Here is an 18,157-nt window from a genome sequence, read left to right on the forward strand (position 1 = left end):
TGACTCTCCCTTGAGATATTCTATCTCCTGGATGAACCTCCTCACTCACTCATGTAAATCAATCCCTGGCAGCCCCGGTCCACCATGTACCGCTTACATCAGGTGGTAATTAAACTAGTTAATATCTGATATTCAAAAACCCCTATAGGACTTTATATTCAAACACCCCTATGAGGAAGCAGACCACTCATATATTGATGCTGGCGAGCCTTCTTTCTGTATACTTTTTTGTGTCTGTTGAATGTTTAAATAATTTTTTTAATGAATAAAAATGAGTTTTTAAATCCAGTTTCATGTTTATTTAAAAGTGTATATTATAAAAGGCATGTCTTCCCATGAAAATATTTGTTATTAATGCCAACAACTGAAGCTACAGCACAGACATCACGAAGGAAAATCCAGTTCCACAGAGCTCTCTGGTAACTTAACTAGTACTCGTTAACTATATATGCACATTCATCAGCTCAACAGAAGGATGAGAGGAGGAGGTGTAGGGTTCACTCCTCCACCACTCAGGTATGCATTCGCAGACTGTGTATTTATGGTTCCTACCATTCCTGAGTGACACCTGAAGTTGCTGTGACATTTAGTAATTTGTCATTTTGCAGAGACATGATTCTGAATCACACATGCCATAAAGCTGGGGCAAGGGCAAGTTGTCCAGCCTGGCCGAGACCCAGGCATGCTCTTAGTCACAGTGCTTAGTCTCAGTGCTATGAACACTGTAAATAAAGTGATAAAAACTGTATCTTTTTAAGAAATGAAACAAAATTAACTGCTGGTTGAGTCTAGTGTTGATGACAGAATGAAGGGAGTATGGGGATGTTTATGAAAGCGATAGGCTAGCCACAAAATAGAAGTTTCAGATAAATTGAAGACTGAAATGTCAAATGCAATGATGACTCAGACACATTGTGTGAACAAAACTATCAAATGCTCCAAAAGGAAATAAGTAGAAAGGATGTGTGAATTTGTTTCAATAAGTCCTCCAGACAGTACACAAATCAGTCATCAAATGAGATAAGTAGTTAGGGGTCTAGAGAGACCATTTAAATTTTTAAATTCTTCTTTAGCAATTTTATGGAAGGGATTATGTGCTAACATGATTTTTTTTTTCAAGTTGAGAATTGTGACTGGCTTCGGACATCGACCTCACAAATGTCAAGAATCTACTGTATCTCATTTTGACTGGTGATAAACAGTTTGTGTGTCCTTCATAATCTTTCCTTCCTACCATTTCTGTGCTCCTATCTGCCAGCAGTGGATAAAACAGAGGCTCAGAGTGAGGAGCAGGGACTCCTACGAGCTGGGTTCCTGCAGCATATTCAAAATAAAGAGCCTGCCTGGGGCTGAGATGAAGGGAAGATACCAGTCCTCTGAGATATAAGCAGCACAACCTAGGAGGCGCACAGCACAAAGCAAAAGAGAGGGCCCTGCCTATAACCCAAAAGTCTGCACCTGCAGATAAGGGAAGAAATACGGATTACTGAGAAAGGGTATTGACTGTAGTCTGACCATTCCTGGTCAAACCATTGTTCTCCAAACATTGTCTTTAAAAGAATGGCTAGCTAATAGTCCTCAAGACTGGTTAAATAGTTTTAATAATTTTACAGTTGCTTTTTCTTAAGAGCTGCATTTTATAGCTTCATAGTTAACAATTACATTTTTCAAAAATAAGGTATAGAGATGCTATGGTTATGAGTTGAGAGTGGTTGTAAAATGAGGGTAGACATTACCTTAAAAGCAGCATCTGAGAATCAGATTCAAATTCTGTCATTCAGATAACAGGCCTGAGATCAGTGCCTGGTGTCAAGGAACTAAACTTGCCAGTTTTTGGTTTAAGGGCAGTGTATCTTTTGTAAACAGTGTGTCAGGAATACTAACCCTAAAATCATTACTATGAACCAAACAAAAATGACAACTATGCTGAAGAGGAAGACAGCAATGAGAAAAACCAACACCCACTGTAGAATCCAACACCTTGTTGCTATGATGCCTACTAAGTAACACCATCAACTCAAGATGATTTTTTGTTTACTTTACAGAAATCATCTTCAGTCACTAATCGTTAACTGTCGAACTTGACGCAGAATGACATTCTCAAAACTCCTAAACGTCACTCTTCAGTAACATCATCTACAACCAGTCTCCCCACTGCTAATCACCTTATGAATGCAGCATATAAAACTGCTTTGGGCCTCCCCACCCCACTCACCCACCTCCCGTCATCCTTTCATAGGTGCAAACCAAATGCTTCATTGATTATCCTCAAGATTTGCTGTACGTACTCTTACAGTTCCTCTTTCCATCCCCTACCCTTCCCTTAGCTACTTCCTTCTTTTCCTCCTCTTCGTATCACTGTCAAGTAAAGTTTGACAGTTACTCACTCCATGACTTTCAACAAATCAATCTCTCATTTTTTGTACATTTTTGAGACACGGTCTTGCTCTGTTGTCCATGCTGGAGTGCAGTGGTACAATCAGGGACCACTGCAGTCTCAAACTCCTGGGCTCAAGCGGTCCTACCACCTTAGTCTGCCAAGGAGCCAGCACTACAGGTGCATACCAGCACATCCGGCTAATGTTTTAAATTTTTTGTAGAGATGGGGGTCTCACTATGTTGCCCAGGCTGTTCTCAAACTGCAGGCCTCAAGCGATTCTCCCACCTTGGCCTCCCAAAGTGCAAGGACTACAAGTGTGAGCCACCATGCCCAGCCTGATCTCTTAAAGTCTCAATTTCCCCATGTGTAAAATGTAAAGAATAACAGAACCTTTCTTCAAACTTCATTGAGTAATGGTGAAGACAGATGAGATAGGCCAGGCAATAACACAGCATAGTACTTACCAGATACTAAACAGTCAATAAAATGTTAGCTTCTTATTATAATTATCTGGTTTAACAATTATTCAAATTCATGAAAGCCACTCAGTGACCTTAAAAAAAAATTACGCAGTGGCTTATTTATTCATAGAGACAGGATCTCACTCTGTTTTCCAGCCTGGAGTACAATAGCACAAACATAGCTCACTACAGCCTCAACCTCCCAGGCTCAAACACTCCTCCCGCCTCAGCCTCTAGAGTATCTGGGACTACAGACACACAACAGCAGACACTACTCTAGGTTTTTTTAAAAAATCATTTTATTTGAATAACATCTACGGTAGTAAGCCATCTGTGTTCAAACCTTTGTCACAAGATGTGAAGATCACTACCTAAAAAGTAGATATGATCAGGTGTGGTGGTTCGCACCTGTACTTTCAGCACTTTGGGAGGCTGAGGCAGGAGGATCGCCTGAGGCCAGGAGTTCAAAACCAGCCTGGGCAACAGAGTGAGACCCCATACCTACAAGAAAATGCAAAAATCAGCCGGGCATGGTGTTGCACATCTGTGGTCTCAGCTACTCTAGAGGCGGAGCAGGTGTGATCGCTTTGAGCCCAGGAGTCTCAGGCTTCAGTGAGCTATGATCACGTCACTGTACTCCAGCCTAGGCAACAGAGTGAAGCTTTGTCTCAAAAAAAAAAAAAAAAGATACATTATTTTTATTTAATACTATTACTATAACAGTAATATTTATTTTTATAGTAATAATTCCTCATATTTACATGGCACCAGAAAAGACTGCCAATTTCTTTATAAAGCAACACATCTGAAGTAACAGTGAAGGCTTAGCCACATGAAGAAGGTACTGGACCTGAAGCTCAGGCCCTCTTTCCAGAGGATACCCTGTCCTTGGAGCAGCCTAATGAATGGTCACCATGCTGGTCTGACTGCACTTAAACAAGACTAAAGGCCAGGGCAACATTCTGCAAAGTCTGCTTCCCAAAATACAACTTTTAGAAGACTATTTATTCATGTCCCCTGAGAAAGGGGTTTGTGGTAAAAGAGATGTCTAATACCCTAGGGTCTTTGGGAGATGCCCAGGGCACACTGATGTGCAACCATCTGCGGAGTGCTGTCCCAGCCAAAGTTTCCTAGAGTCACTGAGTCTCGGCACGATTATCACATCACATCAAGTTCCATGGGATCCCTCATTTGGAAGGCACTGAGCTACAGAAAATAAATTCAGGAAATAACATGAAAGTAAGGTAGTGTTTTAGTGGATAGAATTTATTCATCTTCAAGTTGGATTCAACTACAAGGATGCTACCTTCTAATCTAGCTCCCAGTCTGAACCTGTTTGTTGGTGTAGTGTCTAATACCACAGAAGGTCCTCAGGACTTGTAAGTACTTTGAGTCCAGACTTGAGAAAGTGATTCTGAGAAAGGTATGGCCTCTGCCTCCTAAGACCTCCCTATAGCCTCAGATTTAGTTTGTGATGACCTTCTTTCACCTCCAGGACACCAGAGAAATACAGTCATTAATGGAAGGACTCATGTATCCACAAATACAAGGTCATATGGGGTAATCGTACAAAACCCATAAGCCTAACAAACATGAAAGGGAAACAAACATGGTGAGGCACATGAGTTTCTTCAATGCTTTGTCATTTTTAAAGGGTATCATCAATACCAGCCTATTTGAACCTCATAACTACTTTTTTAAGACTGATAAACATTATCATCCTCATTTCACAGATGAGAAAATTGAGGTCACCCAGGTAAGAAACAGATTTTACCTTCCAAGACGTTGCCAACACATTGTATATTAGTCAACCTAGAAGACAATTTAATGTAACAGTGGAAAGCAAAGGCTTTGGAGCCCTAGTGCCTGGGTTGAAATCCTTTATTTATTTATTTTTTTGAGACAGAATCTCGCTCTGTTGCCCAGGCTAGAATGCAGGGGCGAGATCTCAGCTCACTGCCAGCTCCGCCTCCCAGGTTCACTCCATTCTCCTGCCTCAGCCTCCCGAGTAGCTAGGACTACAGGCACCTGCCACCATGCCCGGCTAATTTTTTGCATTTTGTTTAGTAGAGACGGGGTTTCACCGTGTTTAGCCAGGATGGTCTCGATCTCCTGACCTCGTGATCCGTCCGCCTCGGCCTCCCAAAGTGCTGGGATTACAGGCGTGAGCCACCGCACCCGGACGGGTTTAAAACTTAGCTTCACAATTTACTAGCTGTATAATCTTAGCCATGGTACCTAACCTTTCTTGAGCTTTAGCTCCTTCATCTGTAAAATGGGTTAGGTATATCTACTCCATCGAGGTGTAAAAACTTTAAAAAAAAAAAAATTATGCACACTAGAGTGCTTTGCACATAGTGAATGCTTGCTATATAAAAGTTACAGTTATTCTAAAGAAAAGACAAGTGGCCGGGAGAGGTGGCTCACTTCTGTAATCCCAGTACTTTGGGAGGCCAAGGCAGGCAAATCAAAAATGGTGCGGAGTTCAAGACCACACTGGCCAACATGGTGAAACCCTATCTCTACTGAAAATACAAAAATTAGCTGGGTGTGGTGGTGACTGAAAATACAAAAATTAGCTGGGCGTGGTGGTGCACGCCTGTAGTCCTGGCTACTGTAGATGCTGAAGCACAAGAATCGCCTGAACCCAGGAGGCGGAGCTTGCAGTGAGCCAAGATCGCACCACCCACTGCACTCCAGCCTGGGCGACAGAGTGGGACTCTGACTCAAAAAGAGAAGGGCAGGGGAGGGGAGGGCAGGGGAGTAGAGGGGAGGGGAGGAGCTCTCCAGGGTACACATGACCTCCAAGCACCAGTTTATCAGATCTCTGAAGTCTCACAGGGCAGAGGAATGAAAACTGTACGAAGGCCAACACCTTCACATCGAAAAAGGCCTATTTAATTTCTCAGGAGTCCAGAGATGAGGATAGGGAAGGTGGGCAGCAGGGCAGTCAAAAACAATGATACGACTCAGATTTCACGGACAAGTAGATTTCAAAGTGAATTTGGGAGACTGATGTAAGGTCAATAGCTGTTAGTTTTGCCAAGTTCTTATAAAGAAAAAAAAATTTAACTGCCAACAAAATAAAAAGGACATAATTTCTGAGAAACTACTCAAGACTAGGCCATTGGCAACCTTACTATGTTTTTGCTGAGGAGGCATAAAAACGTCCTCACATACCAAATGTGGTTCCAGGACCTGCTTTCAAGAGAGCTGGTACAGCAGCAAATAGAAAGTGCTGTGAGAGATTAAAGCAAGAGGCCAGTACAAAAAAGATGAAAGCTCTGGGCCATCATCCCCAAAGGGGCTACAGTGGGAGTGTTTCTCTATAGGAGCACTGGAGTATGTATGTGCAAGTAAGATGCCAGGACCAGGACATAAGTGGGCTGGGAGGACAGAATCTATACACTGATTATAATGCTTATGACATTGTATCTTGATCATCTACTTACAGGAGGTTTTGAAGCAGAGAGACCCTGATTTACCCATTTGCTATCTCTTATGAATATCCTTAGTAGGTATTGATAAAACTTATCAAATGAATCAATAAAAGAGAAGAGGAAATTACAATACACTACTGGAGGGGAATGGAAGGGGCTTGGGGACAGGAAAAATCAGAGAAAGACCTTCATCTATCCATCTAGCTCATATTCTCCAGTGAAAATTCTAAGTAGGCTGCTAAGTATTTGTTTACCTCTTTGGCAGAAGCATAACATCACCACTCCAAGAAACTCTCCTTATATAAGTGTCAGTGGAGAACACATCAAAAGAAGTTAAATTCAAACCTCTTAAACAGACTTATTCAATAAGGATAAGAGAAAAATCTAAACTCACACTTGAAGCATCTCTCAACAAACACACATTGCTACGAAGAAAAATATTCCTTTCAAATCAAGCATGACAGAGACCAGCTTTGATATTCTACTCACTCTGCCTGATAAGAACTCTGAATCACACACATATTGGAATTAATGTCTGTTGTGGAGAGATGTGAAATCTGCCCTAAGGACCTAAGTTCATAGATTTTAGGCAGGAAAAACTCTAGATCATTATTACAATGTGAGAACTGCAATCTTAGCAGCATCAAGAACAAATCCTTGAGAAGCTGGGTCTTCCGTTCTCATCCATCCCTGCAGAGGAGACACCTGAGTGTGAACTAATCCATGCTGCCTTTGCTGCCTTTAAACATGAGATCAGTCATTACAGCGGTTCCATTTTATTGATATTTTCTCAGAAACACTGTCCCTTTTTCTACTAGTCATATTTTAATGTGAACGATCCTATTCATAATGTTGCAATGGTCTCTCTGATTTGCTACCTTGTCTGCCATGGAGATCACATGCAAAGGGTAGTCACCAAAGGCAACCTTTACAAAATCTCAACTTCCTGCCCTTCTGTGTTACTGTAAGAAGGACGAATTATTTGAGATTCTGTGGCCTAGCCTACTTACTTCCTCTAAAGAAGGAATAGAAAATGAAAAATGCCTTTCAAGAAAGAAAAAAAAAAAAAGGTACACAGAAAGTGAAATCACAAACTGACATTAACGGGCCTATGGCATATTTAATAGACTCTCATTAAATGCTTTTATTTGAAATTCATGTTCAACGTACAGACTATATCTCAATTTGAGTCAGAAATATTTTTTAAAGTGCTATCATATCATCACCATACTATACTAGAAGGGTAATAATAGAAATTTTACACCCATTAGAGGGATTCAAGGGCCATAAAAAGAACAAAAACCTGACACAGATATTTCTATGCATATGCTAAATATGCATGAACTGAAATTTAAAAAGAAAAACTAAAAGTATTCTCTTGTTCTTTTTTATTTTACTTCATAATTTTTAACGCTAAAAGTAGTATCTTCTTTTTTCTTATTTTGCTTCATATTTTTATAGAACATAAAGCTAAAATTAAAAGATTTACACTTGATTTCTCTTTTGCATGTAATGAATTAGATTTGGCTAGATTTTTTTTTTCTTTCACAGAAGTCAAGTCTACAGGCTTATCTTGATAACCATTTGTAGCCAACCTGCTTATCAATAGACTGAACAGCTAAGCCTCAAGTCCACCCAATTAGACCACAAACCAATACAGTTAATTACTAAGATCATTTAATAACCAGAACAGATTGACCACCTAGGAATTTCAATTCACTATTCAGGGTTCAACAACGTCATGGATGGAGAAAAATAATCAACTGATCTTGGTGCCAGAGCAATCATACCCAAAATGTTCTGGTAACTAAACTAGCTTAATTCCACAAAATTTATATAATATAAAGAAATGGTCCAGCCTTTAAAAGGTCTGGTACATAGTATATGCTCAAAAAATGTATTAAATAGAACTTCAACAAAAGAGAAGCAGCCCATTCATTACCTTGTAATCAATGCCCACAATGGCATCCTTCTAAGTCAAACTGAAGATCTGCTTGATCCACCGTAACTCATATAACAGAGAGATATAATTCCCATTGCAATACAAAACCACCCGATGAGTCAAAATAGACTCTTCACCTCATTTTGCAAACATGGGACATACTCTTTTGGTTACAGTGTATAACATCAGTAATTATAGCACTCTTGCTCAGGATCTTAGTCATATTCCCTGTTTTCATCTTTTACTTTGATTCTAGGACACATTTCTGCCACACCACCCCTCCATTTTCTCCCCATCATTGTCTCTCTTATTTTAATTTTCTTCTTTCCTTTTACAATCCTGGCTTTAGAGTAAATTTCATAACCTACTGAGCCTGCCTTGGTAGATTCAGGTCCCACTCTTTCATTGACTGACTGCTTTTTATATATATATATTTTTCATAACTAGTCCTACTACCTTATTGGGTCTCTTCCTACAGAGAACAAATGAAATCTTTATACAAATAAGCCCAGTGTTTCCCAAACCTATTCTGAGTAATGTTTTATCAACAGTTTGTGATTATTTCAAGGCCATGGGCTAGACCAAGGTGTTCTTTTCAGAATAATTCAATAACTGGTCTTTTCTCAATTCTTGGTTTTGAAAAGAAAAAAAAGAAGAAAGTAAAGCCAGTTTTTCTTCCCATCTATTTTTCTTACACCTGTTCATTATTGCTCATGTTAGTAAACCAATGTAAAAGAACACATACGTTAATCCGGAAATGTGTTGTTTTTAAAATATTCTATGTGTTACTATTTTGAAAATCAAAAACCTAAAGATATATCAATCATATGCCAGTATCATTTTCCCTGACTCCACCCCTTTCAAACTGCATGATATGAACAAGTTACTAAGTAACTCTGAGCACCAGTTTGCTGTAAAAGACAAAAAATAATACCCAGTGCTCGAGGTCAGTGAAAGTATGAGAGGTAACAGTCAGTGCCTACAACAGTACCTTGGCATACAGAAAGCACTCAAGGTATTTTTGAATGAATAAATAAATATAAAGCCTCTAGCTTAACGCTTGATCTTCAGAAGGCACTCGATATACAATTGCACTTAACATTGTATATCAACACTTCATAGTGTTTTGCAAAGAGCAACCCCGTCTGCTGGGTCCTATCACAGGAACACATTTCCCACCACATTCAGAGATGCCATCACAGTGTCTACAGCATTTATCTACCATTCACCCATACTTAACCATGGCTTGGTTTTGTTAATTGCCATCGTATGTGCATGGGTTATCTCCCCAACTAGATTAGGAACACACTGAGCCCAAGAATTGATGCTCGATGTCTTTGTAGCCCCAACACATACATTCATTCAACCCTGCTGTGAATTGTTGATTTTGTGAAGCAATTCACAACAGTAATTTACACAAAATAGAGGCTCAATAAGTATCTGTTGGTGGAACACAAAACACTGATTTACAGTGTATACGGGAGAAAGAATAATAAGGCAAAAGGCATTTTACCATCACATATAACATGCACGCCATTCTTACAATAACCATCCAACTAACTAATGCCAAGTCTACTCAGAAAGAAACTACAGCTTATGAAGAAAGTTCCCTCATCCAAGATCACCCAACTTAACTTTACTCAAGTTCCTCTCAAAGACCCTTGTTCATTCCTCCAAACTCTCTTTTCTCCCAAATGGGAATTTTCTAAAGATCTTCCCCAAATCAAACTTAGTTATACACCAAGGATACCCTTTCCTGGTGCTTCTTTTCATCCACCCACTGCATAGCTGCCACAGTCAATACAAATCCGTTCATAATTTCCCACTATTGACTTACATCCACAACCATCAATGAAATAATTTAATACAGTAAAGAGATAATCTGAGAATATTCCTATTAGATAATTAAGCCCTTTACAAAATATATCTTCCATGGATCCACTGAACTTCAAGATGTCACGTATAAATGTGCACACATATGAATGTATAAATAGTTCTCTCTAAATACAGTATCTTTACCTATGTTATAAGCATCCCCAAATCCTTGTAAGGAACAAATCCCTCAATAGTAGCAAGTGGTAACAGTGGAAGACAGTGTAGATCTTCACCAGAAAGTCACCTTGCGAACACACTGGTCAAAGAAAGAATCACCTCGATCCATCTTGCTAGACTCTTGCTAGACACACAATTCAGGCATTCCTTGACAGTGGGTGAAGGGCTTCTTACGCATTTCTGAAGACAAAGCACTAAAAGAGGAATGCATTATATTGTGCTATGTGTATTGGATAATATGCCATCGTTCTGCATCAGTTAGCCCAGAAATCCATGTTTCCTGGCTCAACGGCTCCAAAGAGTGCTGAAGCCCTCATCCTTTCCTACTGGTACCATGTGAAACTGTTACACTATTATTAGAAGAGCTCATTATGTCTACTCCCAGAGTAAGGATCTCTAGAACTCCTCAAGAGCAAGGATCTAGTCTTTTAAGTGTTCAACACTGTAAGAGCTCAGAAAGAAACTGGTTAAGTAACTAGCAGAAACAATACTGCGGGGATCACTCAAGTTACCCATCCTTGGGATGCCAACGGTATATCCCACACACCACATAAAGTAAGTTCTCTCATAAATTCCCCATCCTAACTGCACTACTATAAACAGCACTGGCTGAAATATGGAATTCTTAAAAATAAACTACCAACCCAGTCGAAATTCTTTAAGAACCAACTGACAATTACTCAGGGACTAATTAAACAGGACATAGACTTCTTTTTTCTTCCCCTATTGGGTTTTTGGATTCTTAGAACATTGATTGGATAATCTCCAAAGAGTGGAGATGAAATAAAACTCAAACTTGTCAGGGTTTATTTTGTCAGGTTCTGTAGCATCAAATCAAAAATAACAACAGATAGTACTTGCAATTTTTTAAATCTAGATTTTACATAGTTGGCTATAATTAGATTGCAGCCAAAGAGGTCTAGAAAACAAGGAGGAAAAGCCCTACTTGGACCTTTCCTAAATTCAGTCATTCAGAGGACTCATGTTCTGGCCCCTATAGTTAGTTTAAATCATTACTACTCCAGTTACCTATTTTCTCATCCTCATCTCCCAGCAGACTCATGCAACTAAAATATTAATTACAGTACATTAATTCCCCTCACACCAACCCTTCTACTTTCATCACCCTACCATTTTCACAATTAGGCATCATTTTAAAGTATTTCTTTCATTTACTTCTTCTACTTATTCAATGACTAGTTTGGGATAAATAAATTTCAGGTTTTATATTCTGCACCATGTTACAGCATGGTCTCCCTCAAAGAGCCAACAGTATACAAGGGAAACTACTTTTTTCTCAAGACAAGATATACTCCTAGAAATATTCTGAGAAATCCATATAATACACACATCAGAAACCAATCTAAAAATTTTAGCCAAGAGTTAAATCAATATATTCTGACTTAGACAATCTACCTCCAGCCCTTCACAAAGCTTGACAAGGGTAAAACGATATGACCACTATACATCTGAATAACTCTTTATGGTTCTCAAAATCTGATTTTATTTGATTCTTTTAACAAAAGATACAAGGCAAGTATTGCTCCCACTCTGCAGATGACGAAATGGAGGTTAAAGGAGGTAGAGTGACATATACAAGGTGATATATCTAGTTATTGAATTTAGTCTTCTGATTCCTATTCTAGCATTCTATCCAGACCCAGTGACTTCCCAGACAAAGAAAAACAAGCAGTGTCTTCAAGTCAGCATATTTAAACATGAAACTCACCATCTTAGGAAACAGATTTTACTCTACTTGAACCCCACTTGTCTGCATGACCCTCCTATAGCTGTTCTTGCCCCATTGTCTCTGCTGCATACTACATGGACCACATCTACTTATTTTGCTAATTACACAATTCAAAACCACGAGCAGCAAAAGACAATAAACTCCTGTTAATCATTTTTATATCAATAATTACTCATTTTGACTTCTAGATTACATCTGGCCCAATGAAGGCTGTTAGTTCTGCTCTAAAAAGGTAGGCTAATTTTGGTTTTCTTTTGTTTTTGCCAAACAAGATTTAGCGACCCCTTTATTACTCAAGACAGGATAGAAAAACAGGCAGAAAAGGAGATGGGAAGATTAAAGGAAGAAAAAAGCAAAAACGAAAAAGGTATAAACAGTAGAAAGCACTGGAGTAGCATAAATGTACTGAAATGTTCTATCCCCCGAGATGGCTGCCCCCTCTGCCTGAGAATGACCTTTGCCCTAAAAGGAGGTCCTGGAGTATTGGAAAGAAGCCAACACCCTCCAAAATTACCAAAGAGGTATTGGTAGACAACAGCTGTATTCCCTTTGGAGATATGTTCAAAAGTTGACAAGTCTAAGCTAACACACTGAAACTCACACTCATAACCGTGCAACATGGTACTTGGCACAAGTCGGCCCATCTTGGATTTAAGCCATAGAAGTTATGTGACAAATACCCCCAAAGTACTCAATGTAAATTTCATTCACAAAATGTTACCACTGGCCCCCCTAAGACATTTGGAGTTCCAGAATCTTCCATATCACTGTATAACAATGTAACACTTATATTAATTTACAACCCTTTTGTTTCAGTTTTTCTACTTTTTCAACTCCAAAGAATAAGACAATTTACTTTCAGTAGAAAACAGGTGCTAAAATTCTAATTAAGAATCTAGTAAGTAAGCCAATACAAAGATTATCCAGGACAATCTCATAACTTCCTGTTTCATTCAAACTACAATCACACTTAGTGTCAATACATTCATGCATTCAAAGCAGTCCCACAAAATGATGTTTTTCTGCCAACCCTGTCTCATACTCCCCTTCCTGATCTCCAAACGCAGCTTTTTAACATTTGCAGGTATGTCAAGCAATTTGTTTCAACAAGCGGGTCTTACCTTTCGGCGGTGGTGAAACACAGAACTCTCTGGCGATCTTCACAATTGCTGTCCACTCTCAAGATTTCTCCTAAGGATTCTATCATTGGTTTAAAGAGAGGGAAGGTAAAATCAAAACACTGTCATCAAAAAGAAACCTTCAAATCCACAATCCTCAATTAAGAAGTTTACATTCTGAATCACTTAGGCATAATTTTACACTATGCCAGTCGGTAAATTAAAATAAAATAAGCTGGTTCTAGATGAGTTGAAATGGATTTTAATCATTCCCATCATTCCCATGTCCTAAATTCACCCAATAAAGTGTCTCCTATTGTATATTACAGGCAGGTGAAAGTTACAAGGATCATTTGAGTCAACTTTAATTTCCCTCACTGCTTTTATCTTTAAAATTAAAGATATTTTACAGAATACACACTGTAAAAAGAATAGATATTATATAAACAGTTTTAACCCATACATTTAAGGACTTTAAATCACAAATTATACAAGTATTCAGAAATAATTTCGTACTCAGTGAAACAAAATTACAGTCTTAGAACCAAAAGGGACTACTTAATCGGACTATACATAACTATACAGCTAAGAAACTACATAAAATTGCCTTATATTTATCAGAGAGTAAAACGAACAGCTCATATAAAAGGCAAATTTCAACTAAAGGTCTTTTCCATTTCTTCAAAAGTTTTAAACACATTTCAACTTCGCAGTTTTATTAACATTCAAAGTGAAGTCATCAGCTGAGACTCGTAATTAAAAATTGATCAGAGGTACACACACCGATAAATGCAAAAGCAAACAATTGTTTCCAAATCAGGGAGCGATCAATCTCAAATCCCAGAATAAAAGCAAAGTGTTTTTCCCACATAACTCATGTCGGATGGAAGTTACAGGGTCTGAGTCCTCAGAATTCATTGCTCCGATTTACTAAACCTTCAATTTCTGATCAGCATCCTTTCACACAACATCTGGCTGCTCGCTCAGGTCCTCTAATTACTTCCACGTCTGAACGGACTACGTAGCTACAAGTAAAGGCCAAACTTTGCTCTCGGCCTTCCGAACTTAAAAGACGCGTTTAACCACTAGAGGTCTCCCCTTGGCCAGTTTTGCACGTTCGCTATTTTGCTGCACTTGAAACTTTCCGGAGAAATGCTCTCTACTCGAGTCAGTGTTTTTCTAAAAACTTGCGCAAAAATCCACGCGACCGAGATAGCCAGCACAGAGCCTCTCGGACTCCCTAAACCAATAAAGACATCACAAACAACGCTCTAGGAAAACCAAAAGGAGAACTGGACGCACTCGCCCCGGCCGCGCCCCCCCACCCCAAAATCTTATTTCTCATCTGTTTCCCCTAACCTAACAATTAAAAATCTATTTTTGTTTCTATGCACTCTGAATGATCTCGAATGCATTTTTCTGGCGGTGGCCCCGAGGTGGAGAAGAAGCGGGCCAAGGGATGCGGGACGTTGGGGGTGGGGGCGGTAAGGGGGAGGGCCGTGCTCACAGTGCCCAAGGAAGTTGCCTAAGGAAAGGCACGCCGTTTTTCGGGTCCCCTCAAAAAATCGGCGGGGAGGGGGAGGAAAAGGAAGCGGGGTGGTGGCAGCAGGGGGACTCAGAAGGGAAACCGAAGCAACGTTTACCTCCGTCTCCCGTGGAAGGGTGGGGTACAGCCGCGGTCCCCGCGCCCCGGAGAGCAACTAGTTACCCCCACCTCCATCCGAGCGCAGGCGGACAGACCGACGCCCCCAGCCCTCCGCGGGGACCCGGGAGGAACCCGCCCGCTTTTAAACTTTCTCTCACGGTCGCGCTGCGGGCCGTGCTTCGACCGGGACGGGGGGGAGGGGGAATCGCAGGGCCTTTTTTTTTTCTTGAAAGGTAATTAAAGTTTTACCACCAGTCCAAAAGTTGCGCCCTCCCCCCGCCCGTGCCACCGTGCCCTCCTCCCCCTCCAGGGCTCTCAAGTTTTCCTCCCCGCCCGCCGGCCCCCACACTCCACCAGCTCGCGGGGCGCGCGGCGGATGCCTCGGCTCCTGCGCTTCCCGATCCCCACCCCCGCCGGCCTCTACTTCCCCCCGCCCCGCCGCCGCGGCGCGAGGACGGCCCGCGGGGCCCAGGACGCGAGTGTGCAAAGCCCATTATTCCGGAACGGCACACGCACGCGGCGCGAGGCGGGCGGCGGCCCCGGCCCCGGCCCCGACCCCTCTTTTCCTCCCCAGGATAAGGCAGGCGTAAACAAGTTGCAGGAAAAGCAGCCCCGCGCCGCCCCCACCCTCCCCCCCCTCCAGCCCGCCGCCCCGGCGCGGCCGCCGCCGCCGCGACCGCCGCCGCCGCCGCCGCCTCCCGACACACGCCCGCGCCCGCGCCCGCACCCGGGCCGGCGCGGCGCGGCACGGCGCGGGGCGAACGCCGCGACGGCGCGGGCTCCCGGCCCGGCCCGCGGCCCGCGCCCTCTCCCGCGCGGACGGCCGCCGCGGGCCCGCGCCGCCTCGCTTCCCAAAGCACTTTCCTGCCTCGGGCAGAAATAAACCGGAGGGTTTATTTTTGTGCAACTTTCCCAAAATGGCGGAAATTGGAGCTGATCTATATGAAATTCTCACACACTCGGTCGGGAAGAGGGAGGCGGCGAGGAAGCCACGCAAACTCTCGGCCGCCGAGCCCCGCCGCGGGTCCGTGTGTGTGCGTGCGTGTGAGTGTGCGTGTGCGCGGTGGGAGTCGGGCAGGCCTTTCCGCCGCGCACACACACAGCACACGCCGGGGAGACGCGCCTGCACATTCAACCAGTCCATTCTCCGCAGCCCGAGAGGGGAGAAAGTGGCCCGGCCTCTTTTCCCACTGCCTCGGTCTCCCGTACTTGTACTTCTCGCGCTCGCCCGCCCGCTCGCTAGCTCTCCGGTGCGCGCCCGGCACAAAGGCCACACGGGCGGAGGGGGCCGCAGGGGCGGCGCGCGGGGCTCGCGCCTCCCGCCGCACTGATCCGCGGCCCCGGCCGCCCCCGCGCCCCCCGCCGGCGCCCCCCGCCTCGGCTGCCGCGCTCGCCGCCCGGGCTGCGGCTCCGCGGCGCCCACCCGGACACGCACCCCGGCGGAGCCCGGCGCCGCCGCGCTCCCCCACCCCGCGCCCGGTGTCACGAAAGCGACCAAAGTGACAAGCTGGGGGGCGCGGGGGAGGGGGCCACACGCATCCCGCCGCCTGCGCGCCAGCCTGAGCCCGACGCGGCCGCCTCGCCCCGGCTCCCTTCCGCACGGCCCCCCACACCCTTCCCCGTGTGCGCGCAAAGAAAAAAATACAAGTCTCTCCTCCCCCCATTTTTTCCTTTCTCTTTTCTCTCTCTTTTGTTCCTCTTTCACACTCGCACTCACTACTTCAGAGTGAGATGCCCAGAGACTCCCTCTCCAGCCGTTTCCGAGTCACTTGCCCACTTTTTTCCCCGGGATTAAGTTTTCTCCTCTTTCCCAGAGGCGCAGAGAAGTGGGGGAGAAACCCCTTCTGTCCCTCCCCTCCCCGATCTGTTTCACAAGACGAGGGTGCGCTTCCTTCCCTCTATAGGGCTCTTAACTTTCATCCTCACCCAGAAAAATAAATGAATGGCTTTTGCACGGACAAATCTTCAGATTAATTAGAGATTAGATCCGATCAACCGCTTCTTACCCCCAAATTTTCTCTTTTTTTTTCTCCGTCTCACGAGTAGTCCTGACAAATGGTCCAGGGCTGCGGGCGCAGTGCGCATGTGCGCGTAGAGTCAGGGCTGGGGAGAGGGGAAACTGCGCTGGTGCCGGTGCCGCCGCCGCCGCCGCCGCCGCCGCTGCCGGGGAGGCTCGCTCTGGCTTCCCTGTTACTGCTGCTGCGCCTTCGCCGCTGGAAAGCAGCAATAAAGCCGGGTGGCAAATGCAGCTGCCCGCAGATCCTGTTTCAGGTGCATCTTTTCAATGGCCCGGTCACCGCCTCAGAGCTGGTTCAGGAACAGTCCAAACAAATAGGAAACACTGCTAAGGTTCCAGATTTCTTTGTCTATTTTTCACTTTACTTTTTTTAAAGGCAATTCTCAGATCAGCGAATCCACCATGTGCTGCGAAATGTATGCATTCAGCCATTAAAGAGTGGGCCTTAGTCTTGCACAAACATTACCCAAAGGCTAAATACGTGCTACAGGTCATGAAAAGTAACAAAGTTGTAAGCTTTGGGAGAGTACAATCTTCCCCTCTTTGATGGCTGGAAGAATGCATAATAAAGAAAGTGTGCATATAAAACTTGTGCCTTCTTTCCGCTTCCAAAGTGCGGATCTTTATTGACAGCTCCAACATGTTAGGCCTCTGTCGAGTGATAGGCTGAGATTCCTACGGTAACTTAGAAATCACTGTGAAAGTCCCTTGGCAATAAGCAGGTCCAGGACTACCCTCTTAACGTATTCAGTCAAGATGGCTGAGCGGTCCTAAATGGCAAAACCTGTCTTTGTTAAAGCGTCAAAACTAGATCAAGAGAGTATTACATTTCAGTATTGACAGCTTTCCGCGCATTGACTGCAGGCCGCGGTTTGGACAGCCTCACCGGTTTTTTTTTTTTTTTTTACTGAATAGGAGTACTTACAAAATAATTCGAGTAATTAAAGTTTTAATAAATATTTTGATGTCAATAGCAGAGTTTCTGTGTGAAAAAAAGTAGCATGTGTGATTTTAGGAATGAGGGAAGCATGTCTTAGATTTCGCAGGGGTGGGGAGGTAAGGGGAAGTCCCCATCCGCAGAGTAGACTATTTATTTTGCATCTAATAAAGGGTAAAGGAGGCCCTTTTCTGAAACTGCTGCCTGAGGCCTAGAATTTAAATATATCACAGATGGAAGTTCTATATTAAAAATCCTTCTCCAAAATGTAGGGAATATTATTCTTGATTGAATTTTTTCACTTAAGGAATGTTTCTTGAACCAGTTTCAGAAAATAAACTCTTAAATTCTTTCCTTAGGACCATGAAATTACTCTACAGAAGCAGACCACCCGATATATCTAATGGTGGTGTGC

General features: G+C 43.1%; 1 protein-coding gene across 8 annotated transcripts in view; it reads right to left on the bottom strand.

Annotated features, from left to right (window-relative positions):
* Positions 1-16,877, bottom strand: part of L3MBTL3 (L3MBTL histone methyl-lysine binding protein 3) — a 124,463-nt gene extending 107,586 nt beyond the window's left edge. For 2 of the 8 annotated variants that reach the window (XM_010354707.2, XM_010354709.2), the window contains exons 1-2: positions 16,795-16,877; positions 13,147-13,225 (exon numbers count right to left, since the gene is read on the bottom strand). The gene's annotated coding sequence lies outside the window, so the exon portion shown is untranslated. Of the gene's footprint in view, positions 1-13,146; positions 13,226-14,786; positions 15,069-15,747; positions 15,986-16,223; positions 16,401-16,505; positions 16,526-16,794 lie in introns of those variants that run through there. The other 6 variants (XM_030929171.1, XM_030929172.1, XM_030929169.1 and 3 more) reach the window with 6 other exon arrangements.
* Positions 16,878-18,157: the final 1,280 nt, after the last annotated feature.

The sequence above is a fragment of the Rhinopithecus roxellana genome, chromosome 4 (assembly GCF_007565055.1).
Source record: "Rhinopithecus roxellana isolate Shanxi Qingling chromosome 4, ASM756505v1, whole genome shotgun sequence".
NCBI lineage: Eukaryota > Metazoa > Chordata > Mammalia > Primates > Cercopithecidae > Rhinopithecus > Rhinopithecus roxellana.